The following is a 13,565-nucleotide window of genomic DNA, read 5'->3' as shown; positions in this document are numbered from 1 at the left end:
ACACTAAAATAGCATGATCTCTGGTGACGTACAAAAGGAGTTATTAATTTGCACTCATTATCTAAAGATGTTTGCCAGTAGCCTTTGGATATGTCTCTGGTGTGCACAGATGGTGCTTGACAGAGAAGATCCAGGGAGCAGTCAATGACTACAGGTGACACCGTTTAATCTGAACAACTCATCTATAGACGGAGTTTACTCAAGGCTTCAGACGCAATTACTCAGCTGGCAAAACGGACAGGCTGGAAGTGGAGCTTTCAACGATCTGTTTCAGTACACACCCTGTTCTGTCTTAGCCCGGTACTTCTGAAACGCTCCTCTTTGGGCCACATCATGTGCACAGTCTAGACAGAGGAAGGCTGCAGAATCTCAGAAAAGAGCAGCTGCCTGAAGAAAGGATACACATTCAAGTCATTTCCCTCATTTTGCTTTGGGTGGCATCCAGACTGTTCCCCTGTTTTCTAGAGCCCTTGCTCATGTTCTCTATCAGTCTGGATCACTTCTGGATCTTACTTGATTCCGAAACTAAAACCCATTTGCTCAAAGGCCAGTCTGCGTCTCTGCCGGCTTTGCCGTTCTCAAAGCTCCTGTTTCTCTTTTTAGATTTCCCCGTGTTCTTTCTTCTTTGTGACAGCACACTTGATACTGACCCATAAAAGAGTGTAGCAGGAATCCCATTTTTCAAGAACTGCCCCAAACAGATTGGATTAAATTTTGCAATTAGCCCACAATTTGCATCTCGCAACAGGAAACTCATTGTGGCAGCTGCAACTTCAGGGGCCTCGGCAGAATAAGCTATTGTTGAAGTAATTCCTGTAAAAGGTCATATATTCAAACCCTTCAATTTTTTTTGACAACCTCTCAGAAATGAGTGATACAGTTGCTGCAGTGTCCAACAAAGCAATAATGTCCATACCACTTCTCTTTATAGGCAGGGTGGAATATTATTAGCCCATTCATCACAGACCATTCTGGTTATAAAGTATGTTTCTTGATATTTCAGAGACCTTTTTCTTTCACTGTCTAGAAAATGCTGAAGGTCTCTTGTGCTGGGTGTCAGCCTGGTGGTATTCTCATAATATGTTAACTTCCTCAGTGTCGCCTCAACAATGGTGACATTTAGCAATTTCCACTGAATTCCATCTCCTTAAGAACAGAGGAGGAGGAGGCTTGTTTAACTTTTCCACTTCTTTTCAATCAGGAGTCACTCGACAGTCCTACTGGAAGCAAAGGACGGACTTACCGGTCAAACACAAAGGCTGTCACAGGTCAGGGGTTAAAGTGCACATGGGTTAGAAGAGGGAGGAGACAACAGCAAGTGGTGAAGCCCAGTAGACTAGAAATACAAGTCTCCCCTGCAGGCACACAAGTTTGCAGAAACAGCTCAGGCCCTGTGTGCGGCGAGACCCAGCCTTCCTGCTACCATGTTGAAACGCTGCGTTAAGTGACTTCTTTTGCAGTGCACATGCCCTGTGGATTCCATTGCTTTCAAAATACCATACAGTTCGTTAGTGCCTACATTTCTGTCTTCTTGCCAACCCTGACCCATCTGGGTCGTTTTAACCCAAGTTGCTGATGCTCTTTGATGATGTCTCTAGCGTCCCAAGAATTCAGGGTTGGCCCATTAGCCAGGCAGCTGGAATAGTGTTCTCTTTCTGCCTCTTAAGTTACCCAGATCCAAACCAAAAATCTAGTCGAAATGTGTTTATGACCATGTTCCCGATTTCCATTTAGCCTTCTGGCATGGGCTTCTCATACTTTCTGAGCAAATGCTGCTTGTGGAACTGGGAGTCTACCCTGGCCAACCGATTCCATTTCAAATTCTCTCTATTTAGGGTTTTTGGGGCAGGAGAGAGGGAGGGAAGATGGGAAGGAAATGGGAGGGTAATGGGAGGGAAGATAAACAGGGAGAGCCCAAACCAAGCATGTCATCTGATTACTGTGTCAATCCTGCCGCCGCTGCTCCACAGTCTAATACACTCTAGCAGCCCCGAGTTACTCGGCTGAGCCCTGTGTTACTCTTACCATTATCTGGGGGAGGATTTGTCAGATTCATAAATTGTTCTCTCACTGAACAGGCAAAGGCAGGCGGAATAAAAAAGAAACTTCAGGGTTCCTTTGTCTCTTATTTACGATTTCTATTATAAATCTCTTTCTTGTATAGGGGGTGGAAGAAGGCTTCATAGCACTTAGCTTGAAACCACTCCCAGGGACGCTACATACACGCAGTAGCCCTCGGGTAGTCTCTTGACAGAGTACTAAGCTCAGAGCTATCTTCCAGGGCCAGCAGATCCCACAAGTCCCTCTGGGGAGCCCCGGGGCTCACTTCCAGCCCCCTGGACTGACGGCCGAGGCTGAGTGGGATTCAGGGATGAGACTATTTCCTGGATGGAGGGCCAAGTTTCTTAAAATATCAGGGCTGTGGAACAGCAGCCATCTAGATAATGGTGGGATATTGTCTGGCTCCCCCAACATCAAAGTTAAATTAACCAAGTTTTCCAGGACTCTGAATCATTCCTTGGGCAACCTAACAAATGGCCTGAAATGATCACTTATGGAAAAAACAAAATAGACCCAAATCCCCCATATATCTAATTAAGCCGAGTCCAAACTTTCCTACTATTAAGAGACTAGCCCTTTGTTTTCCCCATCGCCAAAGCACACACATTCCAAAACAAGGGCTGTGTTTTAGATTATTAACGTTCAGTGAGTTCTAAAATTGAATTAAAACACATATTTATCAATCTTTTTAAAAACCACAAAAATAGAGGTACTAACTGAAAACAAATGGAGTGCACTTGTCTCACAAATGTCATCTGTGTAAAGGTTGGCACGGCTGTGGCCACAGCCCCAAACCACTCACTGCTAATGCCTGTGATGTTTGCCTGAAGGACAACTACCCACCCAGGAACATCTACACTGACCTTGGAGTGAGCAAGAGAGAAAGCCAGTTGGTTAAGTGATTACAATTTCCAAAGGCTGCTTGTTTCCACAGCAGAGCCTGGTACACCCTGACCAGCACACCAGGAGATACAATCGGTTCTGTGGATTTAACAACAATGGCAAGTCTCTGGGTGTTGATGACACTCGGATGTTCCTCAAGGTCAGTTCCCCAGACACCTAGATATACAGGGGAACTCCAAAAAGTTCATGGAAAACGGAATCAAAAGGTAAGGGCACTGGTGGGCATTTGGCCCATCAGTCTGCCGGTTAAGAAGTCTGTATCCTGGAGCTGGCATTATAGCTCAGTGGGTTAAGCTGCTGCCTAAAATGGGTTCAAATACCCCCGTGCCCCACATACAGTCTAGCTCCTAGCTCATGTGTCTGGGAAAACAGCAGAAGACAGTCCAAGTATATTCCACAGATGCATGTGTGAGCACTTGGGCCATCCTCCACTGGCTTCCCGGGCCACAGCAGAGAGCTGGCCTGGAAGAGGGGCAACTGGGATAGAATCCGGCGCCCTGACCGGGACTAGAACCCGGTGTGCTGGCGCTGCAAGGGGGAGGATTAGCCTGTTAAGCCACGGTGCTGGCATGATGTGGCCATTTAGGGAGTGAACCAGCAGATGGAAGATCTTTGTCTCTGTCTTTCCTTGTCTCTAACTCTGAAAAAGAGAAAAATTAAGAGATAAATAGAGAAAGGAGGAGGAGGAACAATAGTATTAGTAAAAGAAGAAGTAGGGCATCCCTCATCAGAGTGCCGGGGTTCAATTCAATTCCTGGCTTTGGCTCCTGATCCCAGATTCCGGCCAGTGCAGACCCTGGGAGACAGCAGTGAGGGTGCTCATGTGGGACATCTGAACTGAGTTGCCGGCTCCATCTTTGGCCTGGCATAGTCTCAACTGTTGTAAGCATGTGGGGGAGTGAATCAATAAATGGGTCTCTCTGGTTCTTTGTCTCTCTCATAAAAAGGGTCAGTTCAAAAATACTGAAATCTATGCATTCTTGTTTCCTAATGAACATTTTCCCTGCACTTTGTGAAAACCACAGTCAGATTTTTTCCCCCTTAGCTATCTAAAACATATCTCAAATTTAACAGTGTTGAAGAGAATACCCTCTCCCCAAACACACACACGCATTTTTCCACAGGTGTTGCTGGTTTTTTTTTTTCTTTTTATTTTAAATGCAGAGGGACAGAGAGAGAGTGAAGCAGAGAAAGATGGTGCATTCTCTGGTTCACTCCCCAAATGCCCGCAACAGCCTAGACTGGGGGCTGAAGCCAGGAATCCAGGCTTCCATCTGGGTATCCCAGCTGGGTGGCAGGAACCCAAGTACTTGCACCACCATCTGCTGCCTCCTTGGGTACACATTACTAGGAAGCTGCAACTGGAAGTGGAGTAGGGACACAAACCCAGGCATTCCAATGGGATACGGGCACCACAAGTGGCATCTTCCCCAACAAATCAGGCATTCCAATGGGATATGGGCACCACAAGTATGGCATCTTCACCTCTTCACCTAATAGTTAACCATGCTTCTGAATTACATGTCATCAATACCACACTCGGCTGCTTAGGCTGCAAAACTAATAGTTACTCTTGATTTCTCAAGGAATAATCTGGACTCTAAGGTCTATATCTTAGAAAATACCTGTAGAGTATGTTACCATGGGACTTGTCAAACTTTCTCCTGGGGAGATTCACTATGCTTTGTTTACAAAGATATGGGATAAGAACAAAAAAAAATGAGTATCGTATTCTATCAACAAGGTTGCAAGAAATACTCTGATTTGTTGCTTCAGAATCTTTTTGCGAAAATTTAGATATAACACTGTGAATTTTACAGAGTTCTCCATCAATGAAATAAAAAGAAGAAAAATATCACACAGGCAAATACAAGAATATTTGTCATAAAATAGATACTGATCATTTTATTATATAAGGCAAAAAGTCAAAATGCAAAAACTAACCACATGTCATACCGAAGCAAAGCAGGTCTCTGCTTTTGTTCTCGGACTGCTCCAATCTACCACAAATGTAGACTGGCCATGTGCCACAAAGGGTTAAGCTGCCTCTGGGGACACCAGCATCTCAAATTGAAGCATGGGTTTGAATTCCAACTAATGTGCTTGCAATCTAGCTCCCTGCTAACGTGCATAGGAAGGCAGCAGGTGATGGCCCAATTACTTGGACTGTTGCCACCCACGCGGGAGACCTGGGCGGACTTTCAGGCGCTAGGCTTCAGCTTGGCCCAGCCTTGGATGGTGCAGCCATTCAGAGAGTAAATCAGTATAGGAAAGACATCTCTATCCCTTTCTCTCCCTTTTTCTCCCTCTCCCTCCCTCCCTCTCTTCTCCCTCTCCCCTTCAGAAAAATAAAATCTTAAAAAAACCAAACTAAGTAAACACAACCTCCCCAACACTGTATTTCACGTCATCTCTCATGAGAAATCTACACTTCAACACCCTATAAATAAATTACCCACTGAGATGTTCTAGATTCATTTATTAACATTCAGTAAATACCTCTGAAGGTTAGCTTCTGCCCTCTTCATGTAAATCCACCTCATCTTGCCCCTGCAGGCAGGTGCTCCTGCTCTTTCCTCTGCTTAGTGCGCTCCCCCATTCATCCTTTAAGACCATTGTACTTGCCTCAGGGCTCTGATCTTACCAGTCTCCTGTTTAAAAGCCCTTGGACCTAGAATAAAAATCAAGCACTTTTGGTTGGTATGAATGACATGCATAAACCCTAACTGGAATCTGCCAGCTTCCCAATTGTGTGTGTGTGTGCGCGCGCGCGCATACACACACCCCATACTGGATCACTTCTCAGGTTTTCCACGTGCACCAGGGACTTCTACTGGCCAGGCTCTCTGCCTCAAGAATCCTCACTGCTCTGTCTGCCTGGTGAACTCCACTTGTCCTTCAAGGTGCAGTCAAGGTCAACCTGTGAACTTTTCTGTTCCCATCACTCTCTTCCACTACCCCTGATAATACCATCACCAGCTGCAACTAGGCTCAAGTTGTACCCTCACCAGTGGAGCCACCATAGTGCACACGCATCTCGTCCTCACTGCTTTTTCATCATTTAGTACCGTTCACTGCTATGTAAGTCTTCGCTGATAAACAAGAAGCCTATTGAAGGCAGGTTTCCTATCACTTAATTTTTATAGGTTGCTATGAAATACAACACTCAAACCAGACATAAAATAATGCAGCAGGAAAAAAATTAAGCATTATCAACACAGCTGAAATGCACCAGGTAACACTTCCTAATATTCAACGAGGTGTGGCTCTGTGGGAGAGCCACAAGGACAAGAGGATCAGAAGGTGGGAACCAAGGCCATGGGCTCTGGAATGCATCAGAAAGCAGAGTGTTTGCTCTAACAGGCAGTGTTTCCATGCAAGAGTGAGTCCAAAGTAGACGTGTAGGGTTGGTTTAGTAGTGGGCAAAGGTCCCTTGCGTGAAACACAGCCTGGAGTGCTTTCCACCACTGCCCACCATGTAGTGGAGTGGACTGCTCAGAGAAGAGCTCAACTTACATGAAACCAAGGGGGAGCAACCATCACCTTCACTGTCTACGCAGCATCAACTAACCTCGGTGCTGTGAGCATGGCAGTGTCCGAGAGCCTCAATTCAGCCAGCCACCAGCCAGGCATTCACTCTTCCAGGCCACAGGTAAGGTACAACCTCCTTGTTCTCCCATCAGGCAGAGGTCAGGGTTGTACCTTACCTCTGCCAGGGAAGTGGAAAGGAAGGTACTCAACAGGCAGAGAAACCAGGGCTCACAGTTTGCTGAGGTTTGTAAGATGCCTGTGAGGAGCCCTGGGATAACGAGAAGTCCAGATCGACCCTCTGGCATGGTCTCAGGAAGTGAAAACAGACCCCAAGCCCAAGCGAACAACGGGTCCAAATGAACAAGAGTTGTGCGAAGAGGGTCTGGGGTGTGCCATCTGCAAATATACACAACTGCATTCTACCAGTTGTATTAAGAATCACAGAAGAGATGGGAAGATCTTACTATGATTATCATGACAATGGCATTTGCAGTTGGCAATAAATTGGGAGGTGTTCCCAGCGGCAGTTGAAGAACGGCGCACACTACCAACCCGTGTGTGGATCTTAATAAAAGTTGTCAAAAATAACACAATGAGGCACAAGTTGAAAGAAAAATGCAGATGATCTATCTGGGGATGAATAAACTTAAAGATGGAATTTAACTCAAAGGGGACTCCTGGATGGCAATAATCATGCAAACAACTAAATAGTAAGCTGGTGGTGAAAGAGCAATCAGGAGATAAGGCAAGCGCTGCATCTCAGCAATTGTCTGAGCGAAGAAAACGTTCAGCGACGCACACAGGGGCATCCCAAGCCGTGGCTAAGAGTGTCTGTCTCTGTGTGTCAGCAATGAGACCAGACTTGGAACACTGCAGGCAATTAGGGGTAATGTGACGCCTCGATGGGAATTTAGAAAAGAAAAGAAAAACAAATCAAAGAGAGTGAAATATGAGGAAAGGCACAGGCGATAAAATGAACATAATTTGGCTAAATAACAACCTAGGGGACCATGATAACCATCTAAAGAGCATGAAAAAACAAAATGGGGCCTAGGGGTCTACTGGCCTGGGCGCTGCTCGACAAAATATCTAGAGCTTCAGCCGGTAGATAACTCAACAGAAAAGCAGCCTTTTGCATGCATTTAATGGAAGCACAGGGACTGTATTGTGGGAAATCAACAGACATGGGTCCCCAGAATTGCACACGACTCAAACCATTTTTCAAGCTGTGCGGACAGAGAACCTTCAGGAAAAATCCAGGAGTCGCAGTCTAGATGGTCCACGACTCTACGGGCATGAAGGCACCTGTTCACACACCCAACAAGCATCTCCTGAACCAGTACTCTGCATCCATACTGTGGACTGAGCACCGGTGCAGCGTCAGAAAGTAGATCAGGGGCTGGCATTGCAGCTCACTAGGTTAATCCTCTGCCTGTAGCGCTGGCATCCCATATGGGCGCCGGTTCTATCCCGGTTGCTCCTCTTCCAGTCCAGCTCTCTGTTGTGGCCTGGGAGGGCAGTGGAGGATGGCCCAAGTGTTTGGGCTCCTGCACCTGCATGGGAGACCAGGGGGAAGCACCTGGCTCCTGGCTTTGGATCTGCGTAGCGCCAGTCGTGGTGGCCATTTAGGTGGTGAACCAACGGAAGGAAGACCTTTCTCTATGTCTCTCTCACTGTCTATAACTCTACCTGTCAAATAAATTTTTTTTAAAAAAGAAAGTAGATCAGAGAGCTCTAAAGGAGAAAGTATAGCACAGGAGAAAATTTCTGAAAGGTTTTCAGTAACAGTACCATAATCCATGCTTTAAAAACACTCACATTTGGGGACACCTTAAAAAAGTTCATGGGGCAGGGGGTTCGCCTGGTGGTTCAAGTCCTGTGTCACACATCAGAGTGCCTGGGTTTTATTCTCAGCTTCATTCCTGACTCCAGCTTCCTGCTAGCACAGACCCCATGAGGCACTGGTTATGGCTCAAGTAACTGAGTCCCTGCCTCCCACATGGGAGACTTGGGATTGTGTTCCCTGCTACCTCCTGCTTGCATAAGGCCCGGCCATGGTTGTTGCAGGCATACGGGAGTAAACCAGTGGATGGGTAAGTACAATCTCTCTCTCTACCTCTCAGTTTTTGAAAAGGGTAAGTTCTGGTGCCCCCCCCCAAAAAAAATTTTGAAATCCATGCAGCTTTTCATAATACACATTTCCCATGAACTTTCTGAAGTCCCCTCACAGGCTCTCAATCCATGGATACAGCATTGTACACCAGCTTTCAGGGTGTCAAAGACTGCAAACTAATGTCTAAGTTTCTACTCAAGTGTATACATGCGTGTGTGTACAGTCCTTTCTCTTTTCACGGGGACGTGTTCTGAGAGATGTGTCATTAGGCAATTTCATCACTGGAAGAACATTTAAGATTGCACTTGCACTAAGAAAGACAGCTACAGCATCACTGGACAATTAATCCATGGGACCACTGTGTGTATGTCCTGTCCCTTAACAAAGTCATTACATAGCCTGTGACTATAGAGAGTACTTCAAAAACTTCTTGGAAAATAAAACCTCAAGATGTTTCAGTGCGAAAAATTTCTGAAACCCATGCACACAAGGGATCCTGAAAACATTAGTGGAAAACTTGTATCATGCAAAAACTGCAGGGATTTCAAAATCTCAGTTCCAATTTCCATGGAATTCTTGAAGTACACATTTAAATATGTGTTTATTTATGCACATGTATAGAATTATTTTTACTATTAAAATAATTTTAACACAATTGTGCACTTTTGTAGCCCCATGGTCTCATGCTCAAACACAGGAAGTTAGAGTTCCTGAAGGAAATGTAAGTAGGGCTCTATGGCCTCTGACTTCCACCACCTCAATTCCATGTGCCCTAGGGACTTTGGATCCATGCTCAGTGCCCCGCCCTCCCACGTCAGAGACACCTTGGTTCCTTGTCCATGCAGTCACCACTCAGGGCTTTACTGGAAGCGAACCCAAGGCAGGCACTACCCGGTGCATGGGATCCTCCTGGAGGTCTGAGGTGGAAAGACAACCTGTTTGCTCTCCTGGTAGGTCTCAGGGGTGCCTGAGATGACGAGCAGGATGGTAAAACTGGAGGCCACCAGGCCTGGCCATGAGTAAGATGCGCTGGCAGAGGAGGAGGGCAAAGAGGATGGAGCCAGGGCGTAGAGAGAGATAAGTGCCCCCACAGGACCGCTGCCACACACAAGAGGCCCTAGTCCCTCAAGTCTCAGTTTCTTTTTTTTAAGATTTATTTATTTGAAAGAGTTACAGAGAGAGAGGAAAGGCAGAGAGAGAGGTCTTCCAACTAATGGTTTACTTCCCTATTGGCCACAATGGCCGGAGCTGTGCTGATCCAGAACCAGGAGCCAGGAGCTTCTTCTGGGTCTCCCACATGGATACAGGGGCCCAAGTTTTGGGCTGTTTTCTACTGCTTTCCCAGGCCACAGCAGAGAGCTGGATCAGAAGTGCAGCAGCCGGGACTCAAACCAGCACTCATATGGGATACTAGTGCTGTTGGCTGGGACTTTAACCCACTGCACCACAGTGCCAGCCCCAGCTCTCAGTTTCTAACCAGTTGTCTCCGAGGCCCAGCGAGCTGTCCTGAGCTTGCGTTCCACGTGTTTCTGCAGCTTATAACCATCTCCTTTTGATTTAAGTTAGTTTGAGAAGCTGTTGGTTCCTCATTCAAACCCCTTGTTGAAGACATCAGATTCCTGCCTGGGTCTTTTAACTCCAACTACCTGAAGAAATAAAAAGGCTTAGGCAATCTCAAAGCTCAAACTTCCCTTCAGACAAGGCTGGGCCAAGGCACGGTCTTCTAACGGCGTCCAGTCTTATTCTCTCCCTACCTCCTCTTTCCCCTTCTCTCTTTCTTCCTGTGCTGGGGCTCTCTCTTCCTGGTAGACACCAGCAGCTCCAGGCTGGTAGGAAAACACTCAGAGGCCCCAGCCTGACTGGTCAACTTAGGGTCAGATGCCAACTCTTAAACCGAGGGCACAGAGCAGCCCAGCTGGCCAAGCACTCACGAGAGCCCACGTCCGAAGCTGGGGAAAGACTCGGGCCCATGTGGACCGTGAAGACTGAGTGGGAGGAGGTGTTTTCTGAATGAAAACTGAGTCCTGTCTTGTCTGTCTGCTGCTGCGCTCAATGAACTCCACAGACTGGGTCATTCATAAAAATAAAACTTTTTTTCAGCTCCAGGTTCGGGACGCTGCATGGAACCAGCCTCTATCAAGGACCTTCATGCCACTGTGACCAGGGAGATCATCACTTGGTGAGACAGAACAAGCTTCTAGGTCCCCTCACTGCTCCCCTTCCTATAAAGCCACTAACACCATCACTTGGACCCCACACTCGTGACCCCACCTGATCCTAATGGCTTCCCACAGACTACGCCTCCCAGTGTCATTAACACCACTTTGGAGATTAAGTTCCCAGCCCACGATCTCCAGGGGATATTACCAAACGACACCAAGGCAATACAATGAGAGGGGAAGATGGATGTTAGAAAAGCAAAAATAGTCACGGGCATCCGGTGTGGCATTTAGGATGCTGGTGGGGATGCGCGTGTCCCACACTGGAGTGCCTACATTGGAATCCCAGCTCCAGCTTCCCATAAGACCCTGGGAAGCAGGAGTGATGGCTCAAGGAATTTTGTTCCTGTCTCCCACATAGGATACCTGGATTGGGTTCCCACTTCCCCAGCTTCAGTCCAGTCCAGATGCGGCCGTTGGAGGCACTTGGGGTGTGAACCAGTGGATGGGAACTCACTCTGTCTCTCTCTCTCTCTCCACTTTCTGACTTAAAAAAAAAAAAGCAAAAATGTCCAAGCTCCCCTCCCATCACTCTTCAACACGGTCCCCCTGTGAAGGATTAGCCAGTCTCCCCACACTCTCCAAAGACACTAACAGCCAGGTGACATCTGCAGGTATCTCCACCGCCACTAAGCAACACTGGGGGTACCAGTAACACAATGGATCCTCCCTACTTGTGGACTTGCATGACTGCTACTCCCCATTCCTAACTCCAAATCTGGCACCTGCCATGCTTTCCCAGTCATCTGTGGGCGTGCACAGAGTGGGGATGGTTTTGAGGGTGCTCCTGAGGCCAGCAGAGGGAGATGGAGCAAGGCTCTGCCTTCCGGCTTAAGTCGTCACACTCTCAGCAACTGTCTTTTTCGCAGACTTTTCTAGGGATACTTTTTTTTGTTTGCACTTTTGGGCTTCTTTGTGAAAATGATCCTCAGTGCTGAAGAGTACTTTTTTTTTTTTTAACAGGCAGAGTGGATAGTGAGAGAGACAGAGAGAAAAGTCTTCCTTTACCATTGGCTCACCCCTCAATGGCCACTGCGGCCAGCGCACCGCGCTCATCCGAAGCCAGGAGCCAGGTGCTTCTCCTGGTCTCCCATGCGGGTGCAGGGCCCAAGCACTTGGGCCATCCTCCACTGCACTCCCAGGCCACAGCAGAGCTGGACTGGAAGAGGAGCAACCAGGACAGAATCTGGCGCTCCGACCAGGACTAGAACCTGGTGTGCTGGCGCTGCAGGCGGAGGATTAGCCTATTGAGCCGCGGGGCTGGCCAAGGAGTACTCTTATTATTTTGAAGCCTAACAAGGCTGTGATGCATCTTACGGAGAAAATACATGTGCCGGAGCAGTTCCATTTAAGCAGGAGTTACAACGTGGTTAGCTGGGAGTTCGATGGTAACGGACCAACGATATATATTAAACAAGGTGTTTCTAAGCGAGAGAAACGAATCAAGCAAGGTGATGTACTTATAGACTGACAAAATGCCGTGACCAGAGTCTGGCAGGGTTCTGACCCCAGATTTCCCATAGGAGCAATGGTTCAGGATCCACTCAGAGTTTGCAGTGACTTTATAGAACGTAACTACTACACATAATGACAACCAACTGCATGTGTGTGCATAAAAGCATCATTCAATTTTATATGCTTTTGGACGGTTCCCCAAATATCATCTGTGTTTTGTTTCCCCATCCACCATAAAAACTTCCTTAGGATGCACACCATGGACGTCCTGAAGCTAGGAGCATAGTAGGTATTTCACATCCTGCTGATTTATGGATATACTGGTCAGCTACGGAACCCACATCAATCCAGCTACAAATGTTTCCACTCAAAAAACTTCCCGAGCTTAATCTGCAATCTCACTGTTGATGGTCTTTCCCCTCTGCATGTGCCACAGACCTATTCAAATATGGTATCAATCCAAAAATCATTTTTCATTTTAATGGCTAAGGGGAGTGAAGCAGGCAAGAGAGTTCTGTACTGAAAACCAGCTTCTCGCCCTGCGTAGGATCCAGGCTTGCAGGTTTTATGTCTTGGCAGTCACAGATCATTGCTGCCGCGCAGATGTCACTCGGGTGCCCACGGGAACCGTGCCATCCACCTGCACCCGCAGTCTCTCACTGTCCTCCGGCAGACTCTGCCCTGCCAGGTGCTGAGCATGCCCTGTGCCCAGCATCCTGACTCCAACCAGACCCACCTTATTAAGCAAGCAGATATGTCATGGATCTCACTTCAGCACTCCCGCAAGAGGCTACTTTGTGTTTCACTTTGACTTCTGCTCAAGGTGGCTTTATGCATCTGAATTGAAAGCAGGCTTTTCTCTGTGTGCTGTTTCCACTGGAGGAAGAAACCAACTTGACATGATTGGAGGGAGAGGCGGGACTAAGGGGCGATTACTGAGAGAGAATTTCTAAAAGTACACAATATATGCAACTCAATTTAGCAGAGTTGTGCTCAGGGCTCAGGGTCCTTTCCACCTACAGCTTTAAGTTCCTGGACAAAGTTAGCCGACTTCTCAGAAACCCAAACTTCCTCTCAAAAATCCAGATGATGATGAGGATAGCATGTCTTGTAGCTTAACTTTTATATATATATATATATATATATATATATTTATTTATTTATTTATTTTTGACAGGCAGAGTGGACAGTGAGAGAGAGACAGAGAGAAAGGTCTTCCTTTTGCCGTTGGTTCACCCTCCAATGGCCGCCGCGGTAGGCGCGCTGCGGCCGGCGCACCGCGC

Source organism: Lepus europaeus, chromosome 19 (genome assembly GCF_033115175.1).
Source record: "Lepus europaeus isolate LE1 chromosome 19, mLepTim1.pri, whole genome shotgun sequence".
Taxonomy (NCBI): Eukaryota; Metazoa; Chordata; class Mammalia; order Lagomorpha; family Leporidae; genus Lepus; species Lepus europaeus.
This window is presented reverse-complemented; position numbering follows the sequence as displayed.